We start from the raw sequence: 24,642 nt of genomic DNA on the forward strand, positions 1-24,642 counted from the left end.
TTTTGTACTGATTATAGAGCTTTAAATGCAATTACTATTAAATATCGCTTCCCTATTCCAACCATGGATGAATTATTCGATAAGTTAAAAGGCTCTTGTTTCTATTCTAAATTGGACCTGCGGGCAGGTTACCATCAAATACGTGTCAAGCCAAAAGACATTCATAAAACGGCTTTTCGTACCCACGAAGGTCACTATGAATATATAGTAATGCCTTTCGGCCTTACCAACGCACCTGCTACGTTTCAGGCAGCAATGAATACCATCTTTTGCCCTTATTTGAGGCAGTTTGTGTTGTTTTTTTTGATGATATATTAGTGTATAGCAAACATTGGCATGAACACTTGGAGCATTTACGTACGGTTTTTCAATGCCTCTCAGATCATCACTATTTTTCAAAGAGATCAAAATGTCAGTTCGGTCGCAAATGTATTGAATATTTGGGTCACTGTATATCGGTGAAAGGAATTCAAGTAGATAATTCAAAGATTAAAGCGATGCTAGATTGGCCAGTGCCACATTCATTGAAGGCACTACGGGGATTCCTTGGCCTCACAGGTTTTTATAGACGATTTATCAAGGGTTATGCTTCCGTTGCCGGGCCTCTAACTGATCTCTTAAAAAGAGCTTCATTTATTTGGACTTCGGATACAGAGGCTGCTTTTATTCTTCTCAATCAAGCCATGACTTCCGCTCCTGTTTTGACATTACCAGAGTTTGCTAATACATTTTATTTGGAAGCTGATGCATCAGGGATTGGGATTGGAGCGGTATTATCTAAACAAGGACATCCTATTGCATTCTTTAGTCAGAAATTATCCACAAGAATGCAAGCTGCCTCTACTTACCATCGTGAGATGTATGCTATAACCCAAGCAGTAAAAAAATGGCATCATTATTTATTGGGTCACAAGTTTTCTATTCTCACTGATCAGAAAAGTATCAGGGAACTAGTATCACAGACGATACAAACACCCGAACAGCAGTACTGGCTATCGAAGCTTATTGGTTTTAACATTGAAATTTGGTATCGACCAGGCCGAAAAAATCAAGTGGCTGATGCTCTTTCTCGAGTTCATTTCCATACCTTGACTGTTTCTTCTCCGCAATTTGATTTCATTGATGATCTCCGTCTGCTAATAGTACCGATACATAATTGTTAACAGTCCGTAATCATGTTCAAGTTCAGGATGTTGCTTATAGCAAGTTTTCAATCAGAGGGGATTTGTTATATTTCAAACACCGTTTATTTATTCCATCTCAGGGAGATTTAAAGCATAAATTACTGGCTGAATTTCATTCCTCAGTTCAAGGTGGACACGCAGGTTTTCATCGTACCTTCTATCGTATTGCTGCAAATTTTTATTGGAAAAATATGCGCTTGGATGTTCGTTCTTTTGTTGCGAAATGCCTTATTTGTCAACAAGTTAAGCCTACTCACTTGGCACCAGCTGGGTTGCTATAGCCCTTACCAATTCCAGAAATAATTTGGGAAGATATCTCGTTAGATTTCATTGTGGGTCTGCCCATATCAGGAGGAAAGATGGTGATTCTTGTGGTGGTTGATCGGTTGTCTAAATATGCTCATTTTCGTCCGTTGGTCACTAATTTCACAAGTGTGATGGTTGCCTCTGTTTTTGTGAATGAAGTTATTAGACTTCATGGAATTCCTCGCTCAATAGTAAATGATAGGGACATAACTTTTATTAGTTCCTTTTGGCGAGAAATTTTTCGTTTGCAAGGTACCAAATTATCGATGAGCACCGCTTACCATCCACAAACCGACGGACAAATAAAGGTGGTGAATCGCGTCTTGGAAATGTATCTGAGATGTTTTACCATGGATCAGCCGCTGTGAGACCCCGTTTCTAATATTTTATACTCGATTAATTAAACACAATCGAACACGAGGAGCCGCGGAAAAATGAATCAATTTTTTTTATTTTTTTTTAAAAACCTGCACGCCCGCGCATGACGCTCTGCCGGCCACGCGCGCCCGCGCACAGCCCTTTGGGCAAAAACCAAATTTGCTGCACAGTGAGGCGCGCCCACACGTCAAAGTGGCGCGCCCGCGCGTGCCTCTCGGATTGATGAAGCCTGGACACGAAATTATTAAATCCACAAGCTCAAAGCGATAATCCAAGCAACCAAGGTTCCAACCATAGCTAATACATGAAATAACGAGTTCGAAACACCAACAAAATGATATATTAACAATACAAGTTAGACAAAAGGATTTGTCCGACTAAACAAGACGACACAAGTTCAAAGGACACAACCCTAAGACACGGTGTCTCACTTCTATCATCTCACCCCGAGCTAACCCAAACGACTCGGTCCTGCTCCTGATCCTCCTGTTGCCAAGTACACATACAAACAAAGACAACAGCCGGATAAACCGGTTAGAAATATAATTTTTAAGTAAAAGAGACAGACATGCAATATCAGATAAACACCTCAGATTGAAATGCAATAATCAATAACAAATTAAAATGAGAATGAATGTATGCATGACTTCAAAACTCGGGACTATCAAGTCAGATAATCGAAATATCAATCGGTATTCGGTTGGGATCCCGGGGCCAAGTCTTCACAACAACTCACCGACACACCCATTCGGGGTGGATGTCATTCAACTCAACCCCTAGACTTCAGAGCAACTATAAGAAGTATTCTGGCACTTGGAAAAACTCAAAATCCAAGACCACTTCAATATAGCTCCCTAAATCGTCTAATTTCAAAACGAATCGAGAATCGGCTCAATATGGATGCAAGTGTAAATAAAATGATCAACCAAATTCGCACAAGCAATTAAACATGCAGTATGTGATTTTCGGGGCTCGAGAATCAATCGAACTCGAGTATTCAACCCCATTCGAATCAATGTCGTCTTTTACCTTTCAAGTCCGTCGAGGATTCAAATCTGAAAATAACAACGAACTCAAATAAATAATCAATCGAATCACAACAAATCGAAACAAATAAACTCAATCAATAAACCATCTTCGATTCTCAATTCGATCAACTCCCAAGTTCAATCCAAATCCGAAACTCCAATCCAAATCTGGAAATGAAGAATATACGGATCCGATATCAATCTACCAAATCAATCAAACCCGGAAATCAAACCGAAACAAAATAACCGATAGTCCAAAATCGATTTCGACGACATAACGGCTATAATCGGTCAAACCAAAAATCATCAACCTCATCAAACCATTCTATACAATCCATATCAACTTCCCAACCAACAAATCAATCAAAATCCAACCAAAATCCAACCAAAATCCAACACCCCATTTTCGAAATATACCTCAAAAATCATATAAAATCCAAACTTCGTTCTTTTTCCGAACCGACTTCAAATACACGATCTATGCTAGCTCAAGAACAACATACTCCAAGATTATTAAATTCTAACGACCTGACAAAAATCAAAGTTCGAGGATCGTAGCAAAACTTACGTTAGAACGAAGCCCTCGTTGTGGTGATCGTGAAACTCAACTCGAAAACGAAATCTGATAGTCGGATCGTGCGAATCAGGCGGAAGAAAATCTTGGGGAATAGCCTCTCATGGCTTCTCGCTCAGTACGTACGAACGGGAGCGGAAGGAAGGGGGAAGAGGAGTGTAGGTGATTTGATGGACACTTGCTTGCTATAATAATTATAAAATCCAACTTTTGCATTTCGGTCCCTGAAACTCTCAATTTAATTCGATTCAATCCCGGCTCAATAAATCTCCAAAATAATTAATAATCAATTCTGTTAATCACGAAAAATTAATTTCAGGGCCTTACAATTCTCCCCCCTGAGATTCGATTTCTTCCTTGAAATCTGACAGATCACAGACTGAACAAGAAAGAATCACACTAAAGACGAACTCACCTCAATCAAACAATTCTGGAAATCGCTGCCTCATATCAGATTCGGTCTCCCAAGTTGCTTCTTCAACTCCTTGACGACTCCACTGAATCTTTACCAACGGAATCGACTTGTTTCTGAGCTACTTCTCTTTCCTATCGAGAATCTGAATCGGTCGCTCAAAGTAACTCAAAGTCTCATCAAGTTAGACCTCGTCTGGCTGAAGAACATGGGACAGATCCGGATGATATTTCCGCAACATTGAAACGTGAAACACATCGTGGGTTCCTGAAAGAGATGGAGGAAGAGGAATCCTAAAGGCAAGATCGCCTATCTTCTCCAGAATCTCATACGGACCAATGAACCTTGGAGACAACTTCCCTCTATTCCCGAATCTGACAGTGCCTCTGAACGGAGAAATCTTTAGGAACACACGGTCTCCCTGATCAAAAGGCAGTGGTCTGCATCTGACATTTGCGTATTTGGCCTGTCGATCTTGAGCTATCTTCATTCTGATCCGAATCAACTTCACTTGCTCGGCCATGTCGCGAATCATATATGGACCCAATTCAGGTGATTTTGAAATCTCATCCCAAAATAACGGAGATCTGCACTTCTTCCTATACAAAGCTTCAAAAGGTGCCATTCCAATACTCGCCTGGAAGCTGTTATTGTACGAAAACTCCACTAGAGGTAAAGACTCCTGCCAATCTGAGCCAAAATCAAGCAATACTGCGCGAAGCATATCCTCCAAAGTCTAGATCGTATGCTCGGACTGACCGTCGGTTTGAGGGTGATACGCTGTGCTCAAGTGCAAACGAGTACCCAATGCCCCCTGTAGACTGTGCCAAAAGTGAGAAGTGAACCTCGGATCTCTGTCTGATACTATCGACTTTGGCACGCCGTGCAATATCACAACCTTTCTGACATACAACTCGGTCATCTGATCGTGACAGTATGTCATACGGTAAGGAATGAAACAAGCAGATTTCGTCAACCGATCAATCACTACCCAAATCGCATCACAACCTCTGACAGAACGCGGTAGCTTCGTAACGAAATCCATAGAGATGTGATCCCACTTCCATTCCGAAACTGGAAAACTGTGCAATAAGCCACCTGGTTTCTTCCTCTCAGCTTTCACCTGCTGACAATTCAGACAACGAGACACAAACCTCGTGACATCTCCTTTCAACTGCTTCCACCAAAACTGAGTCTTCAAGTCGTTATATATATTTCGGCCTCCAGGATGAACACTGAACCGACTGCAATGTGCCTCTCGAAGAATACGCTGTCTCAACTCAGAAACATCGGGCACAAAAATATGGTTATTCACAAATAGTACACCATCCCTGACCTGAAACTCTGACTGGTGACCTGATCTAACCTTCTCAATCGAACTCTGACTGCTCGGATCGGATTTTTGAGCCTCTCTGATCGACTGAAACAACTCTGGCTCTGCCTGAATCGCAAAAACTCTGATGGATCTTCTATCGGTCTCAAACTCCAAACCAGAAGTACAACAGTCTTCAATCATCTGAGAGACACCAATCGCAGAAAGAGACAATGAGCAAAGCTTCCGACTAAGAGCGTCTGCAGCTGCATTCGATTTTCCAGGATAATAATTGATCTCACAGCCGAAGTCCTTAAGCAAATCCATCCATCTCCTCTGTCTCATGTTAAGCTCGGACTGGGAAAACAAGTATTTCAGTCTCTTGTGGTCATAAAATATCTCAAACGACTCGCCATAAAGATAATGGCGCCAGGTCTTCAAAGCGAAAACGATTGCAACAAGCTCAAGATCATGGATCGGCTAACGAGTCTCATGCGGCTTCAGCTGACTCGAAGCATAAGCTATGACGTGCTTCCTCTGCATAAGAATGCATCCAAGACCACGGTGAGAAGCATCACAGTAAATGGAAAAACCTCCCGAACCTGATGGAATAGACAATATCGGAGCGCTGGTCAATCTCTTCTTCAGCTCAATGAAACTGGCCTCGTACTCCTCGAACCAAACAAACGGTGCATTCTTCTGGGTCAACTGAGTAATCGGCTTCACAATGGAAGAGAAACCCTCAATAAATCGGCGATAATACCCCGCTAAACCCATGAAGCTTCGGATTTCTGGCACTGATGTCGGTCTCGGCCAATTCATAACTGCCTCGATCTTACTGGGTTCAACAGAAATTCCAACTCCTGATACAATGTGGCCTAGAAAAACAACTCGGTCCAACCAAAACTCGCACTTCGATATCTTAGCATACAACTGTTCGGCTTGCAAAGTCTGCAATACAATCCTTAAATGCTCTGCATGATCTGAACGGTTCTTCGAATAGATCAGAATGTCGTCAATAAAGATAATGACGAACTCATCCAAATACCGCTAAAAGATACGATTCATCAGATCCATAAAAACTGCTGGAGAATTTGTCAAACCAAACGGCATGACTACGAACTCAAAATGCCCATATCTGGTTCTGAAAGCTGTCTTAGGCACATCCTTGTTGCGAACTCTCAGCTGATGATACCCTGATCTCAGATCTATCTTCGAATACACTGAAGAACCCTGCAGTTGGTCAAAAGATCGTCAATCCTAGGTAGAGGATACTTGTTCTTGACCGTCGCTTGATTCAACTGGCGATAGTCGATGCAGAGTCGCATAGAACCGTCTTTCTTCCTCACAAAAAGCACTGGAGTACCCCAAGGCGATACGCTAGGTCGGATGTATCCCTTGGCAATAAAATCTTCTAACTGCTCCTTCAACTCCTTTAATTCTAACGAAGCCATTCAATAAGGTGCTTTCAAAATGGGCTGAGTACCTGGTGCAAGTTCGATATTGAATTCAATCTCTCGAATCGGCGGCAAACCAGGGATCTCATCTGGAAATACATCCGGAAACTCGCTAACCACCGGTATCTCAGTCAACTCAGGACTAGACCTCTGCACATCTACTGCATAAATCAGGAACCCTTCTGCTCCTCTCTGAAGCAAACGAGACATGGACAATACAAAAATCAAAGGAATCTTGGATCGAGAACCTTTACCGAAAAACTTCCAATCATCTGCCATCTCAGTTCTGAAGCGAACCACTTTCTGAAAGCAATCTACTGTCGCCCTATACTTGGTCAGAGCATCAATCCCAACAATACAGTCAAAACCAGATAATCCAAGTACAATACAGTCAATCTCAATCGAATTCCCCTCGGATTCTAACACACAGTTTCGGACCATTCTCACCGAAATAATTCCTCCACTCAAAGGTGAAGTAATCGAAACAACATCAGATAATGGCTCAGCAAATAAATCATGCATCACGACAAATCTTTCAGAAATAAAATAGTGAGAAGCACCCGTATCAATCAAAACAAATGCAGGATAACCAAAGATCGAAGAGTTACCTACTATCACATCATTCGGGGCTGCATTGGCTTGATCCTCTGTCAGAGCAAACACCCTTTCCTGCTGTCGAGGAGGTTGGTTCTGATTCTGATTACCTCCATGACGAGACTGCTGCTGGGGCTGAAAAGAATGGACTGCAGAAGCTGATCTCTCGGACTGAGCTGGCGGTCTAGAAGAACTGCCACTCTGAGCACTATCGGATCCTCGCTGAGTACAGACTCTAGCAAAGTGACTCGGCTGCTGGCAAATGTTGCAACTACCAAACACTCCTCGACACTGATCACTTGGGTGGCGTCCTCCATACTTATTGCACGATGCTCCTGAAAACCCAGAATTATGTCCGGAACTGAACTGCCTAGAGCCACTGGAGCTCGATGAACTGCTCCCAGACTTCTTGAATTGTTTCCCCTTCAGTCTATACTGATCTCGCCTGTTTCTTCCACTGTTTCCTCCCTCAACCCTCTAAGACTGATTCAACTGCTGATAAGGTTGGTACTGATACTGGGACTGCTGAGGCTGAAACTGAACATACTGATTCTGAAAAGATCTCTGCTGCTGCTGAGGAGCTATCTGATTTCCTTGCTGCATCAGCAGTCCAGCTTCGGCTCCCTTTGCCTGATCCATAGCATCAGCAAAGTTGTTAGTTCTTCCGGTATTTACCAAGGTAAAGATCTCAGGGTTCAAGCCATTGATGAAGTGATCAACTTTGGCTTCCTCGTGATCTACAATGTGAGGTGCAAACCTCAAGAGACTGTCAAACTTGCTCACGTACTCCTCGATACTCAAATTCCCTTGCTTTAGATTCGCAAATTCGGCACCCTTTTTCTTACAATACGAGACAGAAAAGAACCGCTTGTAGAACCCAGTCTTGAATAAATCCCAAGTGACAATGGTGCCTCGATTCTCATTTGCCCTCTTGGTTTTGGTCCACCAATTTTTGGCAACACCATGAAGCTGGTGAATGACTAACCTGATTCTGCGGTCATCGGTATAGTCAAGGGAATCAAAGAGCTGATCGATTTCCTCTAGCCAACTCTCACAGTCAACGGAGTTCTCGGTGCCAGTCAAGGTAGGCGGTCGGAAAGATCGAAATGTCTTCAATAGAGTCTCCATCGGGGTTGCGGTTGCATCAAACTGATCCACTCCAGTACTACCCTGATCATTCGGAGGAGTTATTACTAGCGGCGGATTCTCAGTAGAAGGAGGAGTCAAAGGTGGTGGATTCCTTCTCACAGATCGTCGAGGTGCCATCTAATATCAAAGGTTAGGACACAATATCTCAAACTCAATCTCAATCTCAAACCTCAGTGTCCAAACTTTGTTCTGAGTACTCATGAATTCCGATAATATCCAATGACAGATAATACAACAAGGACAGATATATATCACGTAATTCATGCTTTATAAATTAAATCACAACTCATGTAATTCAATTAATTCAAGAATCAATAAAGCATGCTCGCACGTATTTAAATAATCATTTAAATAAATCAATCACATGCGAGAATTCAATTCATGCGGACTCGATCTACCCCGCTCACTCTAGTTCAAATCCAAGAATCTTATCTCTCTGATACCACTTAATGTGAGACCCTGTTTCTAATCTTCTATACTCGATTAAATAAACACAATCAAACACGAGGAGCCGCGGAAAAACGAATCAAATATTTTTTTTAAAAAAAAAAACCTGCGCGCCCGCTCACAGCCCTCGGGCAAAAACCAAATTTGCTGCACAATGAGGCACGCCCGCGCGTCAAAGTGGCGCGCCCGCGCATGCCTCTCGGGTTGATGAAGCCTGGACACGAAATTATTAAATCCATAAGCTCAAAGCGATAATCCAAGCAACCAAGGTTCCAACCATAGCTAATACATGAAATAACGAGTTCGAAACACCAACAAAACGAGATATTAACAATACAAGTTAGACAAAAGGATTTTTCCGACTAAACAAGACGACACAAGTTTAAAGGACACAACCATAAGGCACGGTGTCTCACTTCTATCATCTCACCCCGAGCTAACCCAAATGACTCGGTCCTGCTCCTGATCCTCCTGTTGCCAAGTACACATACAAACAAAGACAACAGCCGGATAAACCGGTTAGAAATATAATTTCTAAGTAAAAGAGACAGACATGTAATATCAGATAAACACCTTAGATTGAAATGCAATAATCAATAACAAATCAAAATGAGAATGAATGTATGCATGACTTCAAAACTCGGGACTATCAAATCAGATAATCGAAATATCAATCGGTATTCGGTTGGGATCCCGGGGCCAAGTCTTCACAACAACTCACCGACACACCCATTCGGGGTGGATGTCGTTCAACTCAACCCCTAGACTTCAGAGAAACTATAAGAAGTATTCTGGAACTTGGAAAAACTCGAAATCCAAGACCACTTCAATATAGCTCCCTAAATCGTCTAATTTCAAAACGAATCGAGAATCGGCTCAATATGGATGCAAGTGTAAATAAAATGATCAACCAAATTCGCACAAGCAATTAAACATGCAGTATGTGATTTTCGGGGCTCGAGAATCAATCGAACTCGAGTATTCAACCTAATTCGAATCAATGTCATCTTTTACCTTTCAAGTCCGTCGAGGATTCAAATCTGAAAATAACAACGAACTCAAATAAATAATCAATCGAATCACAAAAAATCGAAACAAATAAACTCAATCAATATACCGTCTTCGATTCTCAATTCGATCAACTCCCAAGTTCAATCCAAATCCGAAACTCCAATCCAAATCTGAAAATGAAAAATATACGGATCCGATATCAATCTACCAAATCAATCAAACCCGGAAATCAAACCTAAACAAAATAACCGATATTCCAAACTCGATTTCGACGACATAACGGCTATAATCGGTCAAACCAAAAATCATCAACCTCATCAAACCATTCTATACAATCCATATCAACTTCCCAACCAACAAATCAATCAAAATCCAACCAAAATCCAACCAAAATCCAACACCCCATTTTCGAAATATACCTCAAAAATCATATAAAATCCAAACTTCGTTCTTTTTCCGAACCGACTTCAAATACACGATCTATGCTAGCTCAAGAACAACATACTCAAAGATTATTAAATTCTAACGACCCGACAAAAATCAAATTTCGAGGATCGTAGCAAAACTTACGTCAGAACGAAGCCCTCGTTGCGGTGATCGTGAAACTCAACTCGAAAACAAAATCTGACGGTCGGATCGTGCTAATCATGCGGAAGAAAAGCTTGGGGAATAGTCTCTCATGGCTTCTCGCTTAGTACGTACGAACGGGAGAGGAAGGAAGGGGGAAGAGGAGTGTAGGTGATTTGATGGCCACTTGCTTGCTATAATAATTATAAAATCCAACTTTTGCATTTCGGTCCCTGAAACTCCCAATTTAATTCGATTCAATCCCGTCTCAATAAATCTCTAAAATAATTAATAATCAATTCTGTCAATCACGAAAAATTAATTTCAGGGCCTTACAGACGTGTTCTTGGATTAGTTATTTGGCATGGGCCGAGTTTTGGTACAATTCATCTTATCACACTTCGGCGGGGATGACACCTTTTGAGATAGTATATGGAAGACCGCCACCAAGTATTCCCAGATACATTTTGGATTCTAGCAAAAATGATGATGTTGATCAGGAGCTTCGTCAACGTGATGAGATACTGCAATATTTACGGCGCAATTTGGAAAGAGCTCAAAATCGAATGAAACATTTTGCCGACAAACATCAGACATATAGGGTGTTCGAGGTGGGAGATTCAGTTTGGGTACGTTTACAGTCTTACAAACAGAAGTCAGTTAAGGGAAATTCTTCACATAAACTTTGCAAACGTTTTTACGGTCCTTTTTCCATATTGGAACGAGTGGGTGCTGTTGCATACAAATTACAGATTCCATTGGATACCAAAATTCATCCATTGTTTCATGTTTCTTTGTTAAAAAAGGTTTTGGGGGACTTGAACATGTCGCCACAGCCTCTTCCTGTTCTTTCTGATGATTCTTTTCCAGTTTTGGCACCTCAACAAATATTGGCTTCACGTGAAATTTTGAGGAATGGGAATAAAGTAATTCAAAAGTTGGTTTGCTGGGAAGGACTACCTCCTGAGGAGGCTACGTGGGAAGATTTACTCTTGTTACCAAAAGACTTCTTGAACTTTGAGGACAAGGTTCCTCTGGAAGGGGAGGGTATTGATGTGGAATTGAGGGGTAATACAAGACACGTGCCAACCCAGATGATCACCACACGAGTGAGTAACCATTTAAGGGGTCCACCTAAGTACTTAGAAGATTTCGTATGATTGTGCTAGCGGTTTGGGATGGGAAATATATTAGCAGAATAGTGGCGCATGGAAGTCAGAGAATATTGTTGTAGCTTTTACATTGTTTTCCTTTTCACTTTTGCTCTGAGTTATTTTCCTTTAATTTCAGTTGTTAAGCTTTTCTGAGAACACTTGGAATGCATTAATGAATCTTCATTCCTTTTGCAAACTCTCTTCACAATTGCTTGATTTTAATATCTTGAGTTGTGCACATATCAGTTAGCTCACCTGGTCAGCTCGGATGTCACCCTAGGATCCTCGTGAATGATCCTCTGCACTTCATCTCCCAATCTATGGAAATCATTAGTAAAGTGCCCATATTCTTGGTGAAAATCACGAAACTTATCAAACGGAGGCAATCGCGGACCCCTATCAGCGTTTCTAGGTCTCTGGAGTACTTTTCGCTCTTCACATATTTGTATTGCTTTCTCCAAACTTACAGAGAGGGGCACTAAATGGTAAGTTCCCTTAGCCCGACCTGGCTCCTCCGCAGCCTGCTTCTTCCCCACTTCCACTCTTCCTTCTGCCCTTGTTCCTGACTTGCTACATAATTTACTTTCGGACACCCTTTCCAACCTTCTCTGTCTCAGCGCATCCTTTAAGTTCACATACTTCTCAGCTCGACTAAAGGTTATAGGTGGCTTTTTAACCAAGGATTTGAAAATTTCTCCTCCTTTCAAACCTTGATATCAGCAGTCGCAACGGGTACCTCTAGAGCTGCCGCATTAAAATGTTGAATGTACTCCCTAAGGGGTTCTTCCTCTGATTATTTCAGGGTAAACAGATTGAGAGAGGTCTTCAAGTACTTCTTGCTACTCACGAATTAGTGAACAAATATTGCGCTGAAGTCATTAATACTGCGAATAATTCCCAACAACAGGATGAGGAAAACCCGTCAGCTTATCGCATCTGAGTAACTATGCAACAAGGCATCAATTTCAAACCTTCCCAATTGATATTCTGGGTCTGATCTTCTATCATACTCCCATACTGCAGGACGTTGGAAATTTGCAGGAAGCTCTTTGTCTAAAATGGCCTAGAGAAATTGATCTCCCTTTTCATCGGACGAGGTCGGCCCCCAACCATCCGACCGCCCAACCTCTAGAGTTCTTCCTGTGGGGACCTCGAGTTTCTAATCTCATCTTAGGGAAATTAACGATTAATAAACAATTAATCATGTATTTAAAAGAATACTAAAACCAAATAAATTTTTTTTTAAAAATATTGCACCTCGCTCGTTCGGTTAAATCCTACCGATCGAGCGAGCTGGAAATCTCATTTCTCGGGTCTGAGCATATTTTGGTCTCGCTCGATCGGTAAAATCCTACCGATCGAGCGAGCTCAAAACTTCAATTCTCTGTTTTGCATTTTTAAGGCCTCTCTCGATCGGTTGAATACTACCGATCGAGCGGCCTCTCTGCCCAGAAAATCTGCAGAAACATTTATGCTGTCAAGACTTGGAAATCTAATCCAAAACCAACTCAAACATGGTTGATTAAATCAGTAACATGCATATATACACATATAACGACTCAAGTATAAATTCATGTCTTTATTACATCAAACGAAGAACATAAGGAGCATAAAACCACAAGCTACACAAAGTCTCAAAAAGTGTGCTTCAAGTTTCTAATTGTCTACTAAGTTTGATACATTCAAAGGCCTAGTCCTTCAGCTACAACCCGAGTCCTCACTTGCTCAATCTCTCTCCCGAGCTATCAATGTCGTCGTTGACTAACTCCTGCCCCCTCTGTTGCTATGCACACATACAAAACAAAGCAACAGCCGGATAAACTCCGGTGAAAAATCATTCCCAGTATAATCAACATATAAATGCGTTAAATAAATCATATCAACTCTAATCGTAAACGACTCAAAAACAGAGTAAATAACGCATATCTCGATTAAGAATTGATTCATATATCATCGTTGCCATCAAGATTCGTATCCGATCTTGACATGGATATCCATCTATCGTAGTCGTCTCAGACTAAAAAATAAGATCGCCTCAGATCTTGGCATAGAATCAATTCGTATCATCACCGTATCATAATAATATCAACTCAAACTCAAAGATCCACTACCTGAGATGGATCGACAACATCAAAATCAAATCAAAAGATAAACAAGTATGTGATTTTGGCGGGACAACTCAAGAAACATCATTCTTGAGTTTCAAATCCCTGACTCGTGATGTCGTCATTATACCTTCGTATTTATTCTGTTTTGAACGCTTCAAATCTGAAACATAGCATCAAAACATTCATATCTTCATTCTAGTCATTCATTTCAAATTTATTTCAAAATCTATTCAAAATCAGCAATAGAACTTCAATCAAATTCATTTCAAATCTCACTTCATCTTCTTCAGTTCGAATTCGGCGTCTTGAGTCGTTAGCCTTCAAAACTAGTCTGAAACTGAGAAATAAAATTTCTATATCGTCAATAACGTCTATACGAATATCAGATCTCAATTATAGGCTATCGAAACGGCTTCAAAACATTAATCGACGGCATAGCGACTGAAAATCGGTAACCGACAAAATATCGAAACCAATTCTAACTTTAATTCAATTCACACGTAACTTCAATTCAGTTCATATCAATCCTGAGCCATCGAAAACCATCGAAATCATAATCTATACAATCAAATACATGCTGGAATTCACATTAAGTACAATCGCTATCAGTTCTTCGATCCGTTTTCGATATCGGAATGTAAATACGTTGAATAGCGTAAACATAACATCAATTCCTGATATCTATCAAATTTCAATCTTCAAAACTTTCCGAAGTAATTCAAAACTTACATCAAGTCGAAGTACTTGTCGTAAGGATTCCAGAACTCTTTTCATAATCGAAATCGGACGATCGGATCAAAAGTTACGGCGATTAAAAGAATCGAAATTCAAAAAAATTGAAAATGTCTCGGCTCTCTGCTTCAGATTTTCTGATTCTTCATGTGTTAAACACGTATACATCTGCTTACTTAAATTAAAAATCGGATATGTATTGTAGTATTTGCAATTTAATCCCTAAAACTTCCTAAATTGCAATTCAGTCCTCGGCCTTCTTTTTAATTCAATTTCAATCCAAAATAATTTAAGAATATTATAATTTAAATCGAAACTCTAAATATTTCCAAATTAAATATACTTGGATTAGAATTAAATAAATTCGGATTAATTAAATAATCCTGGCCTTTTGCTCTTTAGCCCTTCAAACTTTGATATTTGCAAATCAGTCCCTGATCGGGTTGAATCCTCAAAATTAATCTTCTTTAATTCCTGAAACATGGAATTTAATCTCAAATTCCATAAATATTCAATTTAAATATTTATTCTTTTAATTTAAGAATTCTCGGAATTTAATCCTCAAAATCCGTAAATTCTCAAATTAAATATTTTTGGCTCGAAAATTAAATCTATAATTTCTTTCGCTTCTCACATCAATATTAGCGCATAATATGGTATTTAATTCTCAAATCCCATAATTAATAATTTAATATTTCTGGGACTTACAATTCCTCCCTTCTAAGAAATGATTTCGTCCTCGAAATCACATTCAATCGAAATATTAAGTCTGATGAACTGAATGATTATCTGAAGTGATTCTCACTTCAATTATCCAACTCTGATCTTCGTATCTCATCTCTTCATCTCTTATCATATTATTTCTTCGAATCTGCTTCTATTCTCTTGTATTCGATATCTATTCATTGGTATTTTAATTAATTGAAAAGAATTCTCTCTGAGTTGTTTCTTTCTTCAATCAAATATCTGTCGAATAATCGATTTAACTCAGAATCTTTTCAATATCTATCTCATCGGATTATAGTATATAAGAAAAATCTACTGGTAATTTCTTCTCTTATTCACATGGAACAATTCGAACCCATTGTATCGAGCTGAAAAGAATAAATCTTTCAATCAAATCATCAATTCTGTCGGACATCTCATTCAATGAATTTCAGCTTTTTGTGTTGACTTGTTTCTTTCTCTATATTATTCCATGCTCTGCATAGAACATATATCAAGTCTATACTGTCATTCTGTTCATTGCTTCAAAATCAGTATTCCCATTAATATTCTGAATCTGTAAAACAAAATTGCTCTTTCTCAATTCTTTATTGAATGATGTTTCAAGAATTCTTTCGCTTAACGAATCAGCTTCAGCTTCAAAAGTTATATCTATCATTCAATTACTTACTCTGATTCTTCTTCATTGTTCTCGCTTCATACAGATTCATATTTATCATCTTTGTGTTCCTCAAATCAAATCTGATCTGATGTCGGCAAATCATGTCTGATCTAATGTCGTATACTTCGGTAGTATCATTTCAACACAAAGAAATCTGATTTCTTCTCATCACATCATCACAGCACCACTTCAATATCAATTCGATAGCTTCTATAGGAATTATAATCATCAAGTGGCAATACAACAATTCAATTAATACCGAATCAGGTATTAAAGTTCTGAGAATATTCTCAAAAATTTTGGATAATCAAGTCAGATAATCCATCAATCGGATAATGGTATAATGCAATCACATATAACCAATATCCAGAACATCAATCAATCGATGCCACATCTATCGAATAAATCTAAAGTCTTAATCATGACAATAGATTTTAATCATTCCTCTAATTTCATCATATCCTTATCTTCTTAACAGTTATCTGTTCATATCTATACCACATCTTATACAGCGTATTCTGAAAATCTGATTAGTCTATTCAGACTACCTATTAATCAGAAAATAATAGGCTGTATTCCCAGATTTTAAAATATTCAGAGTTGTTGATAATCGGTATCATGTCAGATATAGTTCATTCTCAAAATTCGATTCATCTGCTCTGACTATTCTTCAATTCAAAAATAACATCTTGTACTTTCACATCTAAAAAGTACTCAGAGCCTTCTGATCGTCTGTATTACAATTCATTAGTAAACCTAATGTCTCAATTTGAAACAATAATTCTTGGCTTACTGTGACATCTCGCACAATTCTGATCACGGATTAGTGATTTATTCGTACAGACAGATCATCTTATTCAGTAACTTCAATCAATTTGATCATAACTACCACCTGTTTACCTCATCTATACTGCTTCATCATGGTAGTTTCACAAAATATTCTTTGAAATCATAATCTCGTTTCAATTTCTGGAGTTTCTAAACTATCACTGAACTCATCTGGTCAACGATTTTCAACTTCATCAGAAACTCTCTATACGTTTAACTTCGAAAACGTACTAATTCTGTTACATCTGTTTGATTTATCTTCTGATAAAACAATTATTGAACGAATATTGAATTCATTGTTGTGCAATTCTTCAAATTCTGATATCTCTTTTCGAAAATATCAGGCACAATCAGATAATCAATCACAAATGAATTCATCCATTCTGATATGAGGCTTCAATTCATATCTCAATCTGACATTCTTTACTGAATTCTCATCGTTTCAATTTACTTTCTATGGTTTTTTTCATCTTCTGAATAGTTCTGGCTCATTTCCAATCGAGATTCATCCTGATTGTTATGCATTCGTCTGAATACTCGAACCAGAATACACAGAAATCTGAAATCAATTTATCGAATGCCTATTTCATTCCTCATTTCTATCTCCAAAATACTGACAATTCATGTCATTTAACTCAAACTCTGGATCATATTCAAATTCTTCTATCAGTTACGAGCCAACCATCTTAACATATGCTGAAATATCCATCAAAGGATTAATAATTCTCAAAATCAAAAAAAATAAATCAAGATTGAGAAAATCCCTCAATCAAGGTCATCCAAAATCAAATCTTCTGGATAACAAACTCTGCAAAGTGAAAACAACTCACTTGCATCACCCAACTCAGAATGAGTGAATCAACACAGGCTCTAAACGAAAGCAATGTGCCATGAGAGCCAATCAATATTCAATCATTTCAAGAATCATATTTCCAATTGATGTAATTGATTCAGCATAATCAAAGAAAAAACTCAACTGTAACTGATTTTCATATCATCGTCTATCTTATAAACCTCAAAAGCAGCATTCAATTCATCAATTCATCAAGTTGCTATAAAATTCCAGTTCACAACTTAAACTAAAGTCGAAATCTTACTGGAATATATCTGTCATCTCTATTCATCGGCATATCTATCAATGCTGATTTAGATCTTGAACATATCTAGTGCATTGAATATACTTATTTCGGAATATTTCTATAATCAAACATCATATATAAAACCGAAATCAAAGAATATTACTTCTAGATCCCATATCATATCATCTTATTCATATGCACATTATGTTCTGGCTGATCTAATTCAATCATTTCTTATCATCAATTTTCTAACAATCTGTAATAGGTTATTGCATAATCATCTATCATGCAACCTAACAGATATCTCAAATACGAACACAATCATATTCAGTTTCATTTCTTTGATGCAAAATCATGTTCAGTCTCATTTCATCAATTCAGTAGTTCCCTTCTTCAGTTCAATTCACAAATTCTCTTTTCTGATACAGAGGTGTACATATAATAAGTTTTCAGCTATCAGATATCTATTGCACCAATAACATAAACAGGTTAAAACAAAATAAATCTGTTACCTGCAATTTCATTCTCAGGTGCAATTTCATTATGATCCTCTGCATATTTCTGGAACCGTTCTTCATTCAAATCATCTCAGAATCTAATTTGCTTCGAATATAGTCTAGCACATTGGCTTGAAATGTCTTTACACTGCTTGTTCGGATAACTCCCTCTGCAATGAGTGTAGTAATCTCTGACATACTCTGCATTCAGAACCAAACACATCTGTATTGGTCTACTAGAGTTAAATAACTACTTTCATATCGTTCACTTCATATCTATTTTGGAAGGAAAAATTGCAGCCAGTTGTGATTATCTCATACACTGTGGCATATCTACAATTTCATTCCTTCTGCTTCATCATTCAATTTCAGTTTTCTTTGCTCTGTCTATTTCTTTCATAAAATGTTTCAGTTGTCAATATTTATTAAGACATAATATTTGAATTCAAGCCATGAATTAAACACTCAATCTTGAGCTTCTTCATCATCTATAATTCATAAAATCGTAGTAGTAGGCTTGAAAATCTAGGAATATATGCTTCAGTCTGCAAATTGCTCTAATTATAATTGGTATATTCTGTTTTCTGGCTATTCTTCTTTCTTGGCATATCCTGCCTTCTCATCCTTTCTATATGTTGTGGCAAAGAACCGTTAATCAAAATCTGTTCTGAGCACTTACCAACAAATAAATATGTTGGAAAACTGGCGAGTTCCCAGATCAATTACGATTGATACCCGGTGCAGCGGAAGTTTAAAAATTTTTCATGGAACGTTTCCATGGTATGGGTATCAACCGTTCATCGATTGAATTACGTGTGTGTAAAATTTAAATAACAATTAAATAAATTTTACCTCAAATCTCGCAACGAGATTAATGGACACCAACAGAACAATTCTGCTCTTGTTGTCTCTCCCTGGAACCGATGAACGCCTTCAATCAGGTCCACGAACAGAGGTTTAATCCCTCTGATAGATTGCACTAGAAAATCTATCAGAAGTTTTCTGCGAAGAGAATACACGAATTTGATTCGCTATTCCAGACTGCAATTCAAAATCACAGACCGGAATTTCTCAGACAGAGAGGGAGGGGGGGCGACGGCCAAGCTTTAGAGAGGGGCTAGGGTTTCGATTTTTTTCTCTCAAAATTATGAGCTATCGTGTGTAATTTCTGTACTGAAATAACTTATTTATAATGCAGGCCACTAACACCTTAGGGCCCATTAGTCATAAGCTGGGGCCCGACAAGCAAAGCCCGCTCGTTCAGAAATTAATATAAAATTCATCGTGACTCCGATTGATGAAACGATTTCACCAATGTGTACAGAAACCATTTCTGCACGTTTTAAAGTCAAAATAAATTTTCCTGAATCCGAATTCAGTGGTTTCCAAAAATGTACATCCCTATGTCATTTTAGGAAATCCTACTCCCTTACTCTTAAGAAGTCCAACTTCTTTATTCATTAAATTTAACTCTTTAAATTTAACTATCTCAACGGGGATTAAAACTCCATTACACTGTGTGACCCTCAATGGTTCAGGAATACAGCTAGCCGTGGGCTCACAACTCCTTGTGACTCGGAACAACACTTTCCGACTTGCCCAACGAATCATGGTAAAGCGCCTAGCAACATCGCCCCATGATTCCCTAGGTATCACTGATAGTGCCTACAAGAACCAGTAGATTTTGGTTAGCGTACAGTACGGTCCCTTCATCCATATATCCCGATCGAATCAACAACCATTGGTATATCGAGAGTCGCTCAAGATTCGATAACTATGCAATGCATCTTGAAGATCAAATTAGTGACATCGCATGTGCTACTAAGAAACCATTTCTTAAATCACATCAAGTACTCTGGCCAGAGATTTGTCACACTAATATCTCCTCAGATCGCATAGGATATCCACACTCGCAAGTATGTGGTGAATCCTTGACAACAATGCATTGACTCCTATATGTGTCGTAACTGTACCCAATCTCGACACCTGATGACCCCCTCAGAGTCGGTAAACGAGTCAAAGCACAGTACTAGCATATAGAGTCTCCATGATGTTTCAAGTCGTAAGGACTAATGGTGTACAACCAAAACCGCGGACTTTATCCACTCGATAAGTGATAACCACTTGGAAAGTCCGGATAGGGTAGTTCGACTATTCATCCTATGAATATCCATTTGCATGCTTCGAACATCTCCATGTTCCCTACCAATGAAACGTGGTACTCCGCATCGCAAATGCTAGTCTCAAACTCGAGCGATCCTTATCCTTATTATCGGACGGCTCAATCGACTAGGAACGGTTTTAGAATATACAGTGACTATAAGATGTATTTCATGATAGACATCTCCATGTTCTACCACATCTTACATACACTATAGTATATTCAAGGTCTTTATCAAAACAACAATAGTATATCACAATATAACAATATGAAGTAATATAAAGTCATTGCCATAAAAGTGTAAATAATATTAAACAAAAGATTGTTTATACAAAGAGTCAACAAAGCCCATAGCCACACAGTTGGCTCACTGGGCACCCACTCTTACAATCTCCCACTTGCCCTATAGCCAACTAGTCATACTACGTAGACCCATTGCTTCGCGATGTTTGTCAAACAATGGTCCTGGCAAAGGCTTAGTAAGTGGATCAGCGATATTGTCTGCAGAGGCCACTCGTTCGACACTGATGTCTCCTCTTTCCACAATCTCCCGGATTATGTGGTATTTCCTCAGTACGTGTTTGGATCTTTGATGAGACCTTGGTTCCTTTGCTTGAGCAACGGCACCCGTGTTGTCGCAGTACACCGGGACTGGACCAACAAATTCAGGAATGACGCCCAACTCTTGGACGAAATTCCTCATCCAAACGGCCTCTTTAGCAGCAGCTGATGCTGCAATGTATTCAGCCTCAGTGGTGGAATCCGCTGTGGTGTCCTGCTTGGAACTCTTCCAAGAGACAGCACCACCATTGAGCATGAACACAAATCCAGAGGTTGACTTCGAGTCATCCACATCACTTTGGAAGCTAGAGTCGGTATAGCCTTCCAGTTTGAGTTCTCGTCCTCCATAAACCATGAACATATTCTTAGTCCTTCGCAAGTACTTAAGAATGTCCTTCACGGCTTTCCAATGCATCTGACCAGGATTAGACTGATATCTGCTCGTGACACTCAGAGCAAATGCTACATCCGGTCTGGTAGATATCATCCCATACATGATACTACCTATAGCTGACGCATATGGTACATGTGTCATATTCTCTATCTCTGCATCAGTCTTGGGACACATAGACTTGGATAGAGAAACTCCATGACACATGGGTAGATGTCCTCTCTTGGACCCATCCATTGAAAACCGTTTCAATATGGTATCGATGTAGGTTGATTGAGTGAGTCCTATCATTCTCTTAGATCTATCCCTATAGATCTGTATCCCAAGAATGTAGGATGCCTCACCCAAATCCTTCATCGAAAATCTACCTGATAACCATATCTTTGTTGACTGCATCATCCCTACATCATTCCCAATGAGTAGGATGTCATCAACATAAAGTACTAAGAATGTCACCGCATCCTTAACTACTTTCTTGTACACGCAAGGTTCCTCCGGGTTCTTGATGAAACCAAAGTCTTTAATTGTTTCATCAAATTTCTGGTTCCAACTTCTTGATGCTTGTTTTAGACCATAAATTGATCTCTGAAGCTTGCATACCTTATGCTCGCTTCCCATGGATGTGTACCCCTCAGGCTGCTTCATATAGATTTCTTCCTTAATGTCTCCATTAAGAAAAGCAGTCTTCACATCCATTTGCCATATCTCATAGTCATACCATGCAGCTATGGCAATAAGGATTCTTATGGACTTGAACATTGCAACTGGTGAAAAGGTTTCGTCATAGTCAACTCCTTGCCTTTGAGTATAACCTTTAGCCACCAATCGCGCCTTGTAGGTCAATACCTTACCATCAGGCCCAAGCTTTCTTTTGTAGATCCATTTACACCCTATTGGAACAATTCCATCGGGAGGATCCACTAAAGTCCAGACTTGGTTAGTATGCATCGAATCCAATTCTGATTGCATAGCTTCAAGCCATAAATTCGAATCCGCATCAGAAATTGCTTCCTTGAAGCTTCTTGGATCACATCCAATGTCGGGTTCATCTTGACCCTCTTCAAGAAGAAGACCATATCGAACTGGAGGTCTAGAAGTCCTCTCGGATCTTCTAGGTGCAGGCGTGTCCAGCAATGGTTCCTGAGGTGTGGGATCGTTATTTTGTATTTCGGGTTCTTCTCGAACTTCTTCGAGTTCCATCATCTCGCCTTTCTTATCCAATAAGAACTCCTTCTCCAAGAAGGTGGCATTCCGTGAAACAAACACCTTTGTTTCAGCAGGATAATAGAAATAATATCCGATTGAATTCTTCGAATACCCCACAAAATAACACAAGCTGGATCGACTATCCAACTTATCTCCCACTGTCCGCTTCACGTAAGCAGGACATCCCCAAATCCTCAAGTATGAATACTTAGGAGCTTTGCCATTCCATAACTCGTATGGTGTTTTGTCCACTGCTTTAGTGTGGACGTTATTCAACAACAATACCGCCGTTTCAAGCGCATAGCCCCAAAACGAAGGTGGAAGCTCAGTGAAGCTCATCATAGATCGAACCATGTCCAACAAAGTTCGATTACGACGCTCCGATACACCATTAAGCTGTGGTGTCATAGGAGGAGTCCACTGAGAGAGAATCCCATTCTCTTTCAGATAGTCCAAAAACTCGGTACTCAAGTATTCTCCACCTCGATCCGATCGAAGTGCTTTAATACTTTTACCTAGCTTGTTTTCTACTTCAGCCTTGAATTCTTTGAACTTTTCAAATGCTTCAGACTTATATTTCATTAAATATAAATACCCATACCTAGAATAATCATCAGTAAAGGTAATGAAGTAGGTGTGGCCATGTTGAGTCCCTACTCTAAATGGACCACAAACATCTGTATGGATCAAATCCAACAGATTTTGACTACGTTCAGGCTTCCCCTTAAAAGGAGATTTAGTCATTTTCCCTTTTAGGCAGGATTCACAAGTAGGTAGAGAGTTAATATCAGACATATCAAACATGCCCTCTCCCACTAGCTTGTTCATCCTCCTTGAGGAAATATGACCTAGTCTAGCGTGCCAAAGGTTTGCCGGGTTTTGACTATCGATTTTCCTTTTGTTTGTTGTTGCCGGTTTGTCAATACAATTCACTGGAACGTCTTTTAGTTTTAAATTATATAGATCGTTTTCAAGTTGTCCATTTCCAATTAAACATTCATTCTTGTAAATACTGCAAATCCCATTCACAAAATTACAAGAATAACCATCTCTATCAAGCATAGAAATAGAAATAATGTTTTTAATTAAATCTGGCACAAATAAAACATCTCTCAACAATAATTTAAAACCATTCTGCAAAATCAAACAAACATCTCCAATGGCCGTAGCTTCAACTCTGGAACCATTCCCGAGCCTCAGCTGGGTCTCACCCATTCTAAGCCTGCGACTTCTTGTCATCACCTGCAAATCATTGCAAATGTGAGATCCACATCCGGTATCCAATACCCAAGAAGTTGTATTAAGTGACATGTTTATTTCGATATAGAACATACCCTTTGCAGTTCCCAACTGCTCAAGATACTCCTTGCAGTTGCGCTTCCAATGACCCGGCTTCTTGCAGTAATGGCAAACATCCTTGGATTTTCCATCGTTTGAAGCCTTTGTCTTTTGCTTCTTCTCGGGTTCCACTTTCTTGGGTGGGGCAGAACGTTTCTTGCCCTTCATACTTGGCCCCTTCTTAGCAGAAGATGAGGAGCCCACCAAGAAAGCTGGCTTATCCTTCTTAAGTGTGGATTCATATGTAACGAGCATATTGACCATCTCTTCAAGGGTGGCCTCTATCTTGTTCATATTAAAATTTATCACGAATCCATCAAATGAAGAAGGAAGAGATAGAAGCAGCAAGTCCACATTGAGTTCATGCTCCAACACCAAATCAAGGGTCGCTAACTTCTGTATGAGCCAAATCACTCGTACCCCATGATCACGGACCGAAGTCCCTTCACGCATGCGGCACGTCATCAACTCCTTAACAGTAGAGAACCTTTCAGCCCTCGACTGAGCCCCAAAAAGTTCCTTGAGTTGCGTGTGAATGTCAGCAGCATTCACCGTGTCCTCAAATCGCCTCTGGAGTTCATCAGACATCGAGGCTTGCATATAGCATTTGGTCTTGATGTCATGGTCGCACCATGCATCAAGTTTGGCCAATTCCTCCGGACTTATGTCAGCTGGTGCTTCCTTCGGAGGTGCTTTCTCTAACACGTAGAGCATTTTCTCCGAAGTTAAGACAATCTTCAACTTCCGGAACCATTCCGTATAGTTGGCGCCAGTCAGCTTG

The sequence above is a fragment of the Henckelia pumila genome, chromosome 1 (assembly GCF_033568475.1).
Source record: "Henckelia pumila isolate YLH828 chromosome 1, ASM3356847v2, whole genome shotgun sequence".
NCBI classification, from domain to species: Eukaryota; Viridiplantae; Streptophyta; class Magnoliopsida; order Lamiales; family Gesneriaceae; genus Henckelia; species Henckelia pumila.